This window comes from Puntigrus tetrazona, chromosome 19 (genome assembly GCF_018831695.1).
Source record: "Puntigrus tetrazona isolate hp1 chromosome 19, ASM1883169v1, whole genome shotgun sequence".
NCBI classification, from domain to species: domain Eukaryota; kingdom Metazoa; phylum Chordata; class Actinopteri; order Cypriniformes; family Cyprinidae; genus Puntigrus; species Puntigrus tetrazona.
In genome coordinates, this window is record NC_056717.1 from 11,935,219 (window position 1) to 11,949,360 (window position 14,142).

Consider the following 14,142-nt stretch of genomic DNA (forward strand, 5'->3'; position numbering starts at 1 on the left):
AATAAAGTCTCATCCAGCTTCACATTGAGATCTTTTTCCAGGAATTGCAGCATCATGATACCATTTGCATCTTTAATATCAGCTAAATCAAGCAGTTGTGAGGTTTCTTTGATCGTCCTCTCAAATAAAGAGCCTTTGAAGACCCTCGGTTCATCCCTCACATAGTCAGAGAATAAAGAGCAGGCATTTTGCCCATGCTAAGAAAATGAGACTCACTGAGACTCCCTCGCTCATCGCTCACTGTGAAGGTCTGACATATGCTCTCCGAGGCCTCATAAAGTCGACGTCTCCCGTGTGACATCTGTTACCTGTGGGCTCATATAGAGCTTCCAGTATATAGATATATGATCAAAAGGAAGAACAGAGCCCACATAAATTAGCTTGTCAGGTTTCACAGTGACTTCAGCACAATATTCGGTTCACTGTTTCTCTGTCAAACCAACCGTAAGTTCACTGATCAATGTGACGTGTTATATTGTGAAACGAAATTCATTAAAATAGAGGTGAAAAGCTGGAAAGGCACACAAATAGAGTAGACTGAGAGAATAAGAGATGTCAGAGCAAAAGGCCACGAATACTTGCAGCATCACATTCCAACTCTCTTAAACAGCCTCATTAGTGGCTGATTCATTGATTCAGACTGACCTCTCAGAGCTACGACTACATCACGGCATTGGATGCTGGAAATTCTGTTACATTTGCAACTTGTATATTAGACATGTCAGGTATGTAGACACTCGCGGTCTCCTGAGACTCTTTACACTGTGGGGAGTTTATCCTGCAAATATGATCATAATGGAACTGTCACTTGAGCAAATGTCATTTACTGGAAGTCTCTGGGTCAAGTTTGACGTTACTGCTTTTGGGTGAGATTGATTTGAGACCTTTTCAGGAAGAAGGCCTACTTGAAGTCATCATAGCAACACTTAATGAGGGTCTTGTGGTGATTGGTGTTCGAGATCAATGGTTCTCAAATGGTTTTGATGGTTTAGCAAGCCAAAACACCAGATTTTCATAAATGTGAGCTGATTTGTATTTTCCTTTGCATTTTTAGATTTATTTTTCAAAATAATGGACTGTTGGTATTTGCCTAATTTTAATAATGTCTACAAAGTGGCAGATTAATTTATACAAAAAAGACTGCAAAGACTTTGACATTAATAACAAAAGACATAACTAAAAAACTGTAAAACTAGTCTACGCTGGTTTGCTGGTCTTAGCCATAGCCTCTCATCCTAGTTAAGGTAGTATGCTTTCTGATCTACCTGGTCTCATGGCATAAATGTACCTTGGTGCACTTTTTAACGAGACACAAAATACGTACCAACAAGTAAATATCACTGTTTTCAAAAGTAACGCATAATTTTCGCACAATTACCTGAATACCATGTTATGATTTTAAAACAATAAACTGCCATAATACATACCTATATCATTTTTCATTCTTCATTTTTCAGCATAGTTTGAATAGTGTTCTCTTCAAAAGTTGATGAGCCAATTCATTTTTCTACACTAAGCATGCATTATATTTGCACAGAAATCAAAAAGCACAGGCTTCAGTGGGTTGGTCACATATGCTAAATGAATGAGCCATGTCTACCTTATCGACTTCTTTGGCGGCAGCAGTCTGCGAACTGAAAGGTTCAACAAATGATGCCCAAGGCAATCTGTGTGAAACAGATCTAGCCTGACATTAAAAACAAACGACTTAGCTTCTTTGATGCTAAATATGAATACGAAGCCTTTCACTAAAGACTGGAAAACTATTGTAAATAATCTTATTGGTTCCAGGACAAATCCCATCCAAACATTTGCTAAAGGCTGAAAAAGAAGATGATGCGTGTTTAACATTGCTTTTAATAATCCACTTGAAGAAAATCAGTTTGCTACATTTTCCCAATCGATTGTATCATAAGCGCCTCACCTAGATGACTCAGTGCAAGTTTTTAAAAATATATCACTGACCTTGACAGCTAGGTCCAATAAGACGGAAAGTCTTTGCTGTGTCTTTTTTTTTTACTCTGTCAATAAATAAATTGTGTGTTATTTCATGCAGTATGTCACGCAAATATGGCTCCCTTTGATTAAAATAACAGTGCTTGTGACCTTGGTATAGTTTTTCCTTCGCTTTATGTTCTGTCTTCAAGGTTTATGGAGAAAATTAATTGAACTGCAGAGTTCTCTTGTTGCATCCCAAAGCAGTACATCAACAAGGCTAATGACCAAACACAATGGGTCTCATTTGGTGTTTACCAGCCGAGTGGTTAAAGCTACTCAATTAAGTCAACTGCAATACTAATACTAACTGCGCTTGCTTACTCAACTGACTGCAGATTAGACGGTGTTGCAAATGATAAAATTAAGGTCAAAATATCACTGCAGTTGTAAATGCTAAAATATTATGTCAAGAATAACATTTCAGGATAAACCTGACTAATGCTAAGTTCAACCAAAGGCCAACAGTGGTGTAATTACTCTAGTTTACTCTTGATTACTAGCTGTTCAGTATCTAAATGAAATGTTATGGCCAGAACATGTTCTCGTCTCAAACAACTGCTGATTTGCTTCAGTAGATAAAGCCATGTGCTAAGTTATATAGAAGAGCATGTCAAACCCTTTATTTAAAAAATATTTAAAAATGACAGGGAGTGTGTAACAGCAAGGTGGCGAGACTGGGAAAAGCCCTTCATATAATCCCTAAGGAAATATGTCACTGCATGTGGAGAAAGGAGGAAGTGAAAATGACACAAATTAGGCTGGAGACAGCATGTATGTCCCCAGTCACGGAAACTATTTCATCCTTCATGTGTGTGCCATAGTGTGTCAGTAGAAAGAAAAACAAGGAGAAGAAAGCTCCATGATTCAATCAAAGTGATGAAGCTAAGAAGATGACTTCTGTTAATCATCACATGACAGCAGGGAACACTTGACTCCATAACATACAGCAGCAACATAACTTATTTTTCTGTTATTCATATATGTACCGTATCTATCTATCTATCTATCTATCTATCTATCTATCTATCTATCTATCTATCTATCTATCTGTCTGTCTGTCTGTCTGTCTGTCTGTCTGTTTGATAGCACTGAGGAACAGAATGAAATTTAAGTCATTTTCCTATCCCTGAGGTAATCAGATCACACTTATTCAAAATTTGCTGCATCAACATGCATTGAGCCAGGTTTGTTGTCATTGATTAGGACTGCAGAGGTTTTGATGAAATCATTTGAATTGAGGTGACACAGAATAAAAGTCAGCATTTTTCTTTTTGAGACTCTCCTGCTAAGAAACACAAACATTAATAATTATAACACCGTACTGATCCAGTCTAACTCGATTGTGTGTAAAGTACAAAAAAAACAGCTGTGTTGTTTATGCTTAATTACAATATTATTTGACACAAATTGCCCTAAATACAAGGAACAGTAAAAGTTAAACAGCTTAGAGAGCGATACAAATCAAAGAGGTAATGCTTCTTAACAAGATAAGAGAGTACTCATAGCCAAAACAAATTTACATTTGATAAATGAGATTTTCAATGTTTGTGTACAACTTTGAGCTGCTTAATTAGTTTCACTTAACTTGCAGCCCTGGAAAACCATTTCAGTACACATCCGCTACACAATAATATCCGTTTTTCAGAAATAAATGTATTTGTGGTCTCAGCAATTGTTGTTTTCTTTCACTTTGACTCTGTTTATTTTCCTGGAGTTTGATCCCAGAAAAGTCATGGCTCCAGCTCAGTGTTAAATAGTGTTAAACTCTTGGCCTCTTCCCTAATTTTGTCAATATCCCAGCTCCACATGAGCCGCTTTTTGGCTGCCAGTGTGGGAGGCTGGAGATATAGCTAAAGGATGTGAATGATGGGGGTGTGTACAGAGCTAAGAGGCTTGACAACATCTTCTGAGACTTCACCAGCAAAGATCTGCATCAGAGTGCCAAATAAAGCTGCTTCTGTTGCTGCTACTGTAGTTTCTGGACAAAAGGCAGCACAGAACAACACTTCCACCTAACAAAGCCTATAGCGTAAAAAACCTGTTAGACCAACATTTTATGATGAAGCTGGCTGAGTAGAGAACATCTACCTAGATAAGCTAAGGAAGACACTGTAGATGGGGGCCAAGCAGTGTAACTTAAGGTATCTGCAGAACTAAATTGAGCATTTCCCAATCAATAGCATTTTTCCATCACTTCTCTCAATTTTCAAAAATTCCAAGGGTCCACCCTCAAACCTAGGTAAAGCTGTTGAAAACCACCATTAGTTTGAAAATGGCTGCCAATCAGGAACCGTTCACAAGCGTTCTGCAGATACAAAATTACTGGTGAAATGGTTGTTAATGTTATTAAGTAATGCTCAATTAAAATATTTTGTAGGTTTCTTACCATAAATATGGTTTTGTAGAGAATACCATAATTCTAATAATTTTAATTAAAACATAATACTAACTAAATAATTATGATGATACAATAAGGTTACATATTAAATGTACTAAAAGAACTTTCAAGTAAATATGACTTGAAAATGTATAAAGAATATGACTGATGTGTAAACAAAATTATGCGTCTGTGAATGAAAACAGTGGCCACTTTTTCCAGAAGAATAGTTCAGTAGTGTGAGAATTCCAGAGTCTGTGACATTTCTTCCCGGGGAGTTTGAACGGTGTTTGCTGCCAACAATGCGGGAACGCAAATGCTGGTGTTGGAGATGTGCTCTTGTCTGCTAAAACATTCTAACTAGAAGTATTTTGTCAAAAAAAGTGGAAGTCGTGGAAAATGATGGAATGCCACCAAGCTGATCAAAGATTTCACTCTCCTGGACAAGCTCAGGCGCTGTCACAGCAAAAAGATATGAGTAGATGGAAACACATTAAAGAGAGGAATGACAACCCAGTGTGAATGGGAAGTGGTGAGCGAGTGGCGCAGTGCACATAAAGTGGGGTGATATAGAAAGAGACTGCTGCTGAGTAAATGTTATAGCTTGCTATCCTGCAGTATACGAAGATCACAATGCGTACAGTATGTACCCAAAAAAAAGAAAGGATTGCAATGAAAGTGCAGAACACAGTAATGTATGAAAAATGATAAGAAAAAGCCACAGAGAGGATGACAGGTGAGTCAAAGATGATGCACTCTAGGAAACTCGCAGTAAAACAGGGTGAGATGAGACGTGAATGTGGGAGAGATGAAAGGTTGCAGAAATCAGGCACTTCTCCTGCTGCTTCTCAGATTTTTTGTTGCCTGTCAAAGCAAGTTGAGACAGGACAGCAAAGCAAGACAATGAATCTTGTCAAAGTAAAGCGCTTAAATGTTTGTGCTTGTCACAGAAAAATGAGATTTCGATTTAGGTTATTTTTTTTTTATTCCCACCTTCAACAACAGGATGATTAATGGACGCCAAAGAGGGGATGAGACAGCTAAATACAAAACAGCACGGAAAAGTTAACCATTGGACTTGTCTTAATGGATATGAGTCATATAATCAACCAATACCTGTGTGAATAACTGACTCGCCATCTACAGTCAACTCTAGATGTTCTAGGTGCTCGGGCAGATGCTTTTCTTTTATTTCTTTGTTTTTGACAATGGATTGGGGAGGTTTTTGTCACACAGCATTAGATAGATGGAATATATCAACAGGCGTTGCTAGAACTTCTTAGCTTTATCATACACCACTTGTAGAATGTTAAAGAAATAGTTCACACAAAAATGAAATGAAATGAAATGAATGAAAATTACCCATATTTTACTCACCCTCCAGTCATCCTAGGTGTACATAACTTTCTTCGGAAGCTCCAAAAATTTGACATATCTGTTGTAAAACACGTCTTCAGAAGCTGATGGTTTTTTATAACAAAGATATATTTTTGGTTTTAAAATTATAACTAAAAACATTGACTGACACTGACTGTATGCATGTCTGCAAAAGAGTGTAGTGTAATTGAGATGAGGAGGCGGTGTTAGAATCCATTTGCGGTTGTTTATTGGGCTCAGGACAAAGACAAATATCAAAGGGCAGCCAATGAGTCATCAACTGAAAGGCAGTCCAATCAGTGAACAGGTTAAAGGGGAATTCCAGAGACAAGGTCAAGGTAACAGGCAATGGGTTAAACAACAGGTATAGCAATCCAAATCAAACGACAAGGCAGAAGGGCAAATCCAAGATTAAAAATAACAGGTCAACAGGCAAAAATCATACACACAGGAATTAGGCAGAAAAGTAGTGTAGAACACTCAGTAAGGCAGTGAAACTGGCAATACTTTGCGTAGAACAAACTGTGGGCTCTGGTTTTATGCTGCCCAAACAGGAAATGGAAGCAGAGGGAGTGGAGATGAATCAGTACTCGGGTGAGGGCTCCCTCTTCTGGCGTGGCGTTACAGAACCCCCCCTCTAGGAGCGACTCCTGGAGCTCGACGTGGACGTCCCCATGGATGTGGTGCTGGACAGTCCGGTCTGGCTCGGTGAAACTCCTTGATGAGAGAAGCATCCAGTATATTCCGGGCGGCTACCCAAGATCTCTCCTCTGGTCCATAGCCTTCCCAGTCCACCAGGTATTGGAGCTGACCCCCTCTCCTTCGTGAGTCCAGCAACTCATGCACCCGATATGCGGGGCTCCCGTCAATATCCAAAGGTGGTGGTGGTCCCAGGTGGACCAGTTTCAGAAGGGAGACATGAAAGGAAGGAGAGATGCGGTAGTTAGCAGGAAGCTTGAGCCTATACGTCAGCTCATTAATTCTTTCAAAAATTTTAAAAGGTCCTATGTATCTTGGGCTGAGCTTCCTGCTGGGCAGCCGCAACTTGATGTCCTTAGTTGAGAGACAGACCCATTGTCCAGGTTGGTAGGGAGGGTGTGGGCAACAATGTTGATTGGCTTGAAGCTCCTGGGCACATACCACTCTCTGGAGCCGAACATGGGCACCGTCCCATACCCTCTCACTGCATTGAATCCAGTCATCAACTGCTGGAACAGATAAGGGTTCATCAGACCACGGGAACCAGTTGAGGTTGGAATCCAAGGACACACTGGAAGGGGGTAAGGCCGGTCGATGAGTGGGTGAGGGAGTTTTGAACATTACCCAGGGTAAGAATTCTGACCACCTGTGTGGTTCTACCTGGCCGTTTGACTGAGGGTGGTATCCTGACGTGAGTCTTATGTTTATATCGAGCTGTCTGCAGAAGGCTTTTTTCAGACTTGAGAAGTGAACTGGGACCCTTGGTCACTAACAATGTCCTCAGGAAGGCCGTAGATGCGGAAACACATTGTGGAACAGAGCCTGGGCTGTTTCCATTGCGGTGGGGAGTCCTTTCAAAGGGACCAGACGGCAGAAGCCCAGTCAAGTGTTCTCCCGGTCAGAAGGGCAGGCAATAAGGCAATATCAATATCAAAGGCAGGCAAAAAGTCATCAACCGAAAGGCAGTCCAATCAGTGAACAGGTTAAAGGGGAATTCCAGAGACAAGGTCAGGGTAACAGGCAATGGGTCAAACAATAGGTATAGCAATCCAAATCAAACGACAAGGCAGAAGGGCAAATCCAAGATTAAAAAAAAACAGGTCAACAGACAAAAATCGTACACACAGGAATCAGGAAGAAAAGTAGTGTAGAACGCTTAGTAAGGCAGTGGAAGTGGCAATACTTTGCGTAGAACAAACCCTGAGCTCTGGTTTTAAGCTGGCCAAACAGGAAATGGAAGCAGAGGGAGTGGAGATGAGTTAGTACTCGGGTGAAGGCTCCCTCTGCTGGTGTGGCGTTACATGTAGTTCCAGCTTCTTGGCTGCCCTCTGACTCGACGTATGATGTAAGCTGCATTTGTTTTTATAGTAAAAACATTTGAAATTGTTTTTACTTGTTTGTCTCATCTAAGACTATGCTACAAATGCATATTATGTCATACATTATATGTCATTTGTCAAGTCAAATACACCTAGGATGGCTTGGTGGCTAAAATATTGGGTCATGTTCATTTTTGGGTGAACTGTTCCTTTAAATCTGAGACATTACATTAAAAATAGATATTTTATTTAATTGACATTTTGTGGTATTATTTGAGCTGATCTGTTTGTGTCAGGTTACTCAAACAAATACCAGTGTTTTTAAAGCATCACATAGCCACTCTCTATACATTATATATAATAGTATAACCTTACAAAAGTTTTACTTATAGTCTTTTCAATTTAAACTCTGATAGAAGAAAGTATTTTGAATGGAAAAGAAAAACACACACAAAAAAGCACAGGCTTTTTATCCTCCAGACTAGTGAAAAAGCTGAAAAAATCAAAACCTCAAAAATAAAATGTAATTTGGTCCCAGGTATCTTAAACTACATGTTTAAAACGAAGCAATCTCAGTCCATATTTGATTTTTCTTCTCACTTTTTCAGATTTGTGCCACATTGAATAACTGTCAAAAATAATAAAGTAACACCCAGCTGTCAGCAGCATGGACCTTGAATTTGAGGTTATCTGCAAATTTGTGGATGAGACAGAGTGAGAGAGAAAGAGAGAGCGGGAATCCAAAAGTGTGTCTGAATATTGATGCAAGGTCTTGACAGTTGACTGGGGAGACAAAGAGAAAGAGACAATGACGACCAACATATAATATAGAAACAGTCTGCCATTAAAGTATGTGGTTAGATTTATTTAGATTTTTAATTCATTCTACTTCCCATTCAGTACATCAACTCTCTTGTTCTTTCCTTTATCACTTTGACTGGTGTTATACGTTTGATCAAATACTTATTGTTAATTATCTAAAAGCGTTAAGATGATGCTCTAGTTATTAGAAGGTACATCACAATCCCCAGCAGCAGCTGTTAAGAGTGAGAAAACGTCTAAGAGCACTTGCAGACCAGCCCACGTAAGCAGATAATTGACATAGTCCTCTGTGGTCATCCCTGTGATGAAAAGCCTCCCTTGTTCCATGTCCTGCTACAGCTGTCATTTACAGAGTGTGTCACCTATTCACCCAGGGAGAGACAAAGCAATTAAAGGCTTGCCTCTGTTTTAAAAACCTTTATAGTTGACAGCTGCAATCTATCATTATGCATTACAATGCAGCTCACCTGCCACTAATGTTATACTTTCATTATAATTATAATTCTTAAAATATTTGCTGTGCAATATACCAAAATGACAACAGATCAACTGGGATCAATAATTAAAGATTATTTGGTACAGACAGCTTATTTATGTGCATGACTGATCTGTAAACAACTGAGAAAAATCACATGGTTGTGGTTTGACTCCTTTATTATCCAATGCTGGGTTATTTTGGTTACACTTTTTGTTTTGATAGTCCACTTCAGATATTCTACTAACTATAAGTAACTTTTTAACAACATATCAACTTGTCAATTAATTCTTGTTAATTTGCAACTACATGTCTCTCAGAGTAGACTGTTAGGGTATAGGTTTAGTAGAATAAGTTGGCATATACTTGCAAAGTTTTTTTATAGTCAGTGTTGTATGTTGTGAACTTATCAAAATAAAGACTTGGACCAAGACATGAAGGTGATTAAAAAGTTAAAGATGTTTATTGACACAGATTGCAACACTGAGATTGATGGCAGGTGAGTAATGGATGTTTGGGAAGCTTAGATTAAAGATGGCTGAGACTTGACTTGGTTTTCTGTCTTGACACACACCACACACCACAGACATTGAATGGAACATACAAGAGACACATTTGAACTGGAGAAGTAGACAAGAGGTAAGTTTCAAGGTAAGTATCAATAGGCTTAGACTCCAAAGAGCTTCAATGGTAGTCCACCTCGTGTAGTAACAAGACCTGGACACTGAGTGAACTTTCATTAGCTGGTGATGGGATTCAGGTGTGGCTGGTTAGTATTCAGGTGACAGGTAACTTTGTGGTTGGCTGGTGGAAAAGCCTTGCAGAACCGCAACAGTACCAGTCGATCAGGGTGAGTATTATGGAACTCCTCTAGCAGAGTAGGATCAAGGATGTTGTCGATGTAGATGAGAACAAACCCGTGGAGAAACTCCTGGAGGACCTTATGCATGAAATCTTGAAATAAGGAGGGGGCATTGACTAATCCAAAGGGCATGGCGAGATACTCATAGTGGCCGGTAGGTGTCAAGAAGGCCATTTTTCAATCATCCCCCTCACATATTCTAATCAGAGAATTACCACTCTGGAGATACAATTTCATAAATATCTTGGCCCCTCTTAGTTTCTCTAGGGTGGCAGGTACAGTGGGAAGTGGATAATGGAATTTAACTTTGATGGTATAGGTAATCAATACTAATCAATACAAGCCTCTGTCCTTTTTAGCCACGAATAAGAAGCTTGATGCAGCAGGGGAGGTTGATGGTCTAATGTAGCCCTATTCGAGTGCCTCAGCGATGTATTCCTCCATGGTCTTACTCTGTGGAAGGGATAATGGGTAGATCTGCAGGACTGACCTGGGTCCATAGATTTAGTGCAATGCAGCTCCAGACAGGAGAAAAATAATATGTTATTTTAGCTTGATCTGAAGAATACATTTGAGGTTGCGTGTCGAGTAGGGCGCCAGTCGGGCCATGTGACTGTTGAATTACGCTGGCAAAGAAATGCACGGGGCTCGCGGATTGCTGACAGATGATTCCAGTGGTGATGTGGAGACTCGTGAATGCTGGAGCACTCTGTGGAGTGAATCCATGAATTCCTGGAATGGACCGACCATGCTCATTCTGTGCTAGCAGTGTTGGTCTGGTTTTCTATGAAAAGAACCAAAACTCAAAGGTAAGTAAAATGATAAAGATGTTTAGTGGTGAGTAATGGATATTTGGGAAGCTTAGATTGATGATGGCTGAGACTTGACTTGGTTTTCAGACTTGACAGGAATTTAGATCTGAACACAGAGACTGGAGCACACACCACAGACAGCGACAGGGAATTGGAACATACAGGAGACACACTGGAACTGGAGGAGAAGACAAGTAAGTTTCAGGGTAAGTATCAATAGAGCTTTAGCGGTATTCCACTTCGTGTAGCAAGAAGACTGGACACTGAAGGAACTGTGGTGTGTGCATTTATGCAGAGTCATGATGAGTTGGTGATGGTATTCAGGTGCGGCTGGTTTGTATTCAGGTGACGGAATATTATGGTTGGCTGGCAGTTGTGCTGGGTGGTGGTTGGCTGGTGGAAGAGCCTGGCAGATTAACAGTTGGCAGACAGTTTATTAATACTCTAATGACTGCTGGTTGACATGTAGTTGCAAAGTTACCTACTCTTAGTAGAATGTCGGAAGTGGAATATCAATAATGCTATTTTTTTAACCCAAATACTTGGTTTAGAGTGTATTTTTTACAGTTTTTTTTAACTAAGAAATGCAGCCTTTGTGAGCATAAGAAAGTCACAAAGTTACAGATAAAAGCTCAAATTCAAATTTTATTTGTTTTATTAGCTCACTGATTTTAGGTTTGAAAATGTTGAAAATGAAAAAATAATAATAATAATAATAATAATAATAATAATAAAAATAAAATGATATATATAAAATATATATATAAATGTGTGTGTGTTATATTTAATAGGTCATGCGCACTATGAGCACTAAACCAAATCTCTGTGCGCTCTTAAGAAAATCTAACTGAATCGGCCATTTATTAGTTCCTATAAAGCACATATTGTATGATGATCATATTGCATGATCATAATTTAGATCCCATAAATCTTCCCCATACCTAAATTTAGCTCCTTTAGCTGTTTATTGCATACTGCACAAGTTTACACATTATACATGTATGCTGTTTTGAAAGTTAAATAAGGTACTGCATGACACAATTTACCATAGAAATACATTTGTTGTTAAACAAATGGCAAACATTAAACAAGCTGTAGGAATGAAGTATAGAAGTGACAAAAAGAGATGTGTCAGAAGGAAAGGATGAGAGAAAGAGAAAGATGGGAAAAGGGAGTGAGAAATGCTTCAGAAGTGCTTTAGCCATCTATATTCTTCTCTTAGAGACTGAAGAAAAAGCTTATTTACTTTTCCACAAAAACTTCAAATGTGTTTACTCTGCTTGCGACCTCAGAGCTGCAAATCATCTCCTCTCAATGACAACAAAAAGGTTAGGCACATCTTTAAACCCTAAACATCCTTTCGTCAACATGACTTGCACTGTAAATGAGTCTATGAGCAATAAAGCTGCTGGCCTTTAATCTAAAAGACATTAGTTGTGAATCCTATATAAACGTGAGCATTCTCTGTCTCAGGTCTAGCTGTCTGATCACATTTCCTGCTGCTCTCACACATGGATCAATATCTACCAATGTTACATCTGAGAACATCGATTTGCTGCTTGCTATACTCTGCTGCTTCCACTGTTCTGATCATCTCTACCACTATGAACAGAGTTCTTATCCTCCCGAGTTTTAAACACAGTAAGTTGGTTTCATGCATCTGCAAATGCATTCTTATCACGCTAAGGTCATTCTTACCTAAATAAGTAAGTTAATGCATTAGACCAATTTTTCCCAAACCTCTTCCTGGAGGCACATTTTGGATTTAGTCTCCCTTGTCTGACTAATATGTTTCTGGTCCTGGAGTCTCTGCTAACAAGCAGATGAGTTGATTCTGGTGTGAAAAGTTGGAAAATGTGTAGCGTTGGTGTGTCTCCAGGAACAGGGTTGGGAAACGCTGCATTAGACTACACATTAAAAGTTAGGGGATGTTAACATGTTTTAATGTTTTTGAAAGAAGTCTTTCATTCACCAAAACTGCATTTATTCAATCAAAATTACAATAGAAATTATATGATAATTTGAGATATCATTACATTTTAAAATGTTACTTTTAAAATATTTTTAAATGTTGTTTATTGCCGTGGTGGGAAAATGCAGTTTTCAGCAACTATTACCGCAGACTTCAGTGTCACATGATCCTTCAGTAATCATTCTAATATACTATTTGTGTTCTCAAGAAACATTAATTATTATCTGTGTTGAATACAGCTTAATATAATTTTTTCAGGATTCACTGAAGATGATGAGAACATTCAAAATGACATCTTCTTTAAAAGTCTTTAAAATAGTTTTTAATGTTGCATGTGATGCTACAAAATAATTTGCTTTCTTTTAGAAAAAAACTTGTCAACCTTTTACTATTAATAATTGCACAAAGACCAGATCTTTAATCATAAATAACAATACAAAGAGTAAATATTCAAATAAACTATATTGACAGTTCCATTAAACTGATAGTTACGTGTTCATTTTCCTAATAAAATGCACAAACAAAAAAAGATGCCAACTGTGGCAAAAGGCTATGTGGGGGGAAATTACAATGACACGTTTAAAACACTTGTTTAAATGATCAGTATGTCATTCCTCTGTCTAATCTATGCTATTAAAAAGAAGCAATCAATGCTAAATGCGTTTGTTTTCCACAAGCTGTTTAAAAGTTTGTTAAAATAACAGAACATCAAGAATATTTCTCAATAACTGCAGCTAGCGATTTTCCCTTTAGGCAAAAGTAAAAAGGCAAAAGACATAAGAGATCCCAAAGGAACCATTTTAAGTACTGTTAAAGGACTGTTGGTCCTTTTTTCTGAAATGTAAGAGGCTTTACAGCGACAATGGCACATAGTGAGGGGAGAGATCGATTTTCTATGCTAACTGAAAGTTTATATGCCACTAATGAATAGAATCCGTAGTGTGACAGTACCTCAATGGTTAATCATCTGACATACAAGGATAACTAAAACATAGAACTCCAGCCACTGCATGAAAGGGCTTTATTGGTTCCTGTGGTGCGGAAATTTCTTTAGACATACCTTCATGGCTTCTGTGAAACTGCTGCTTCTGAAGATGCTCTATTTAGGGAGAAACCAAAGAAGATGTACAGACAGAACAGTCGACAGAGAGTTTCTTTAAAGAGTTCTTTAAGAGTGAGTTTAATTAATGCAATTGTGGGAAATCAAGAACTATTACCATGGAAAACCAGCACTAATTAACGCTTCTTTAATTAACTAATCTATAATTAACTATAAATAAATTATCAAAGAACTTTGAACTTTTGAGAATGTCCAAACACCCTGACGTACTGTATTATTCTGCCACGATAACATTTTTTGAGAGAACTCTTTTTTTATGTGCACAATAGGAATCAGATAATGGCGTATCATGTGGATTTTGCAGTAATT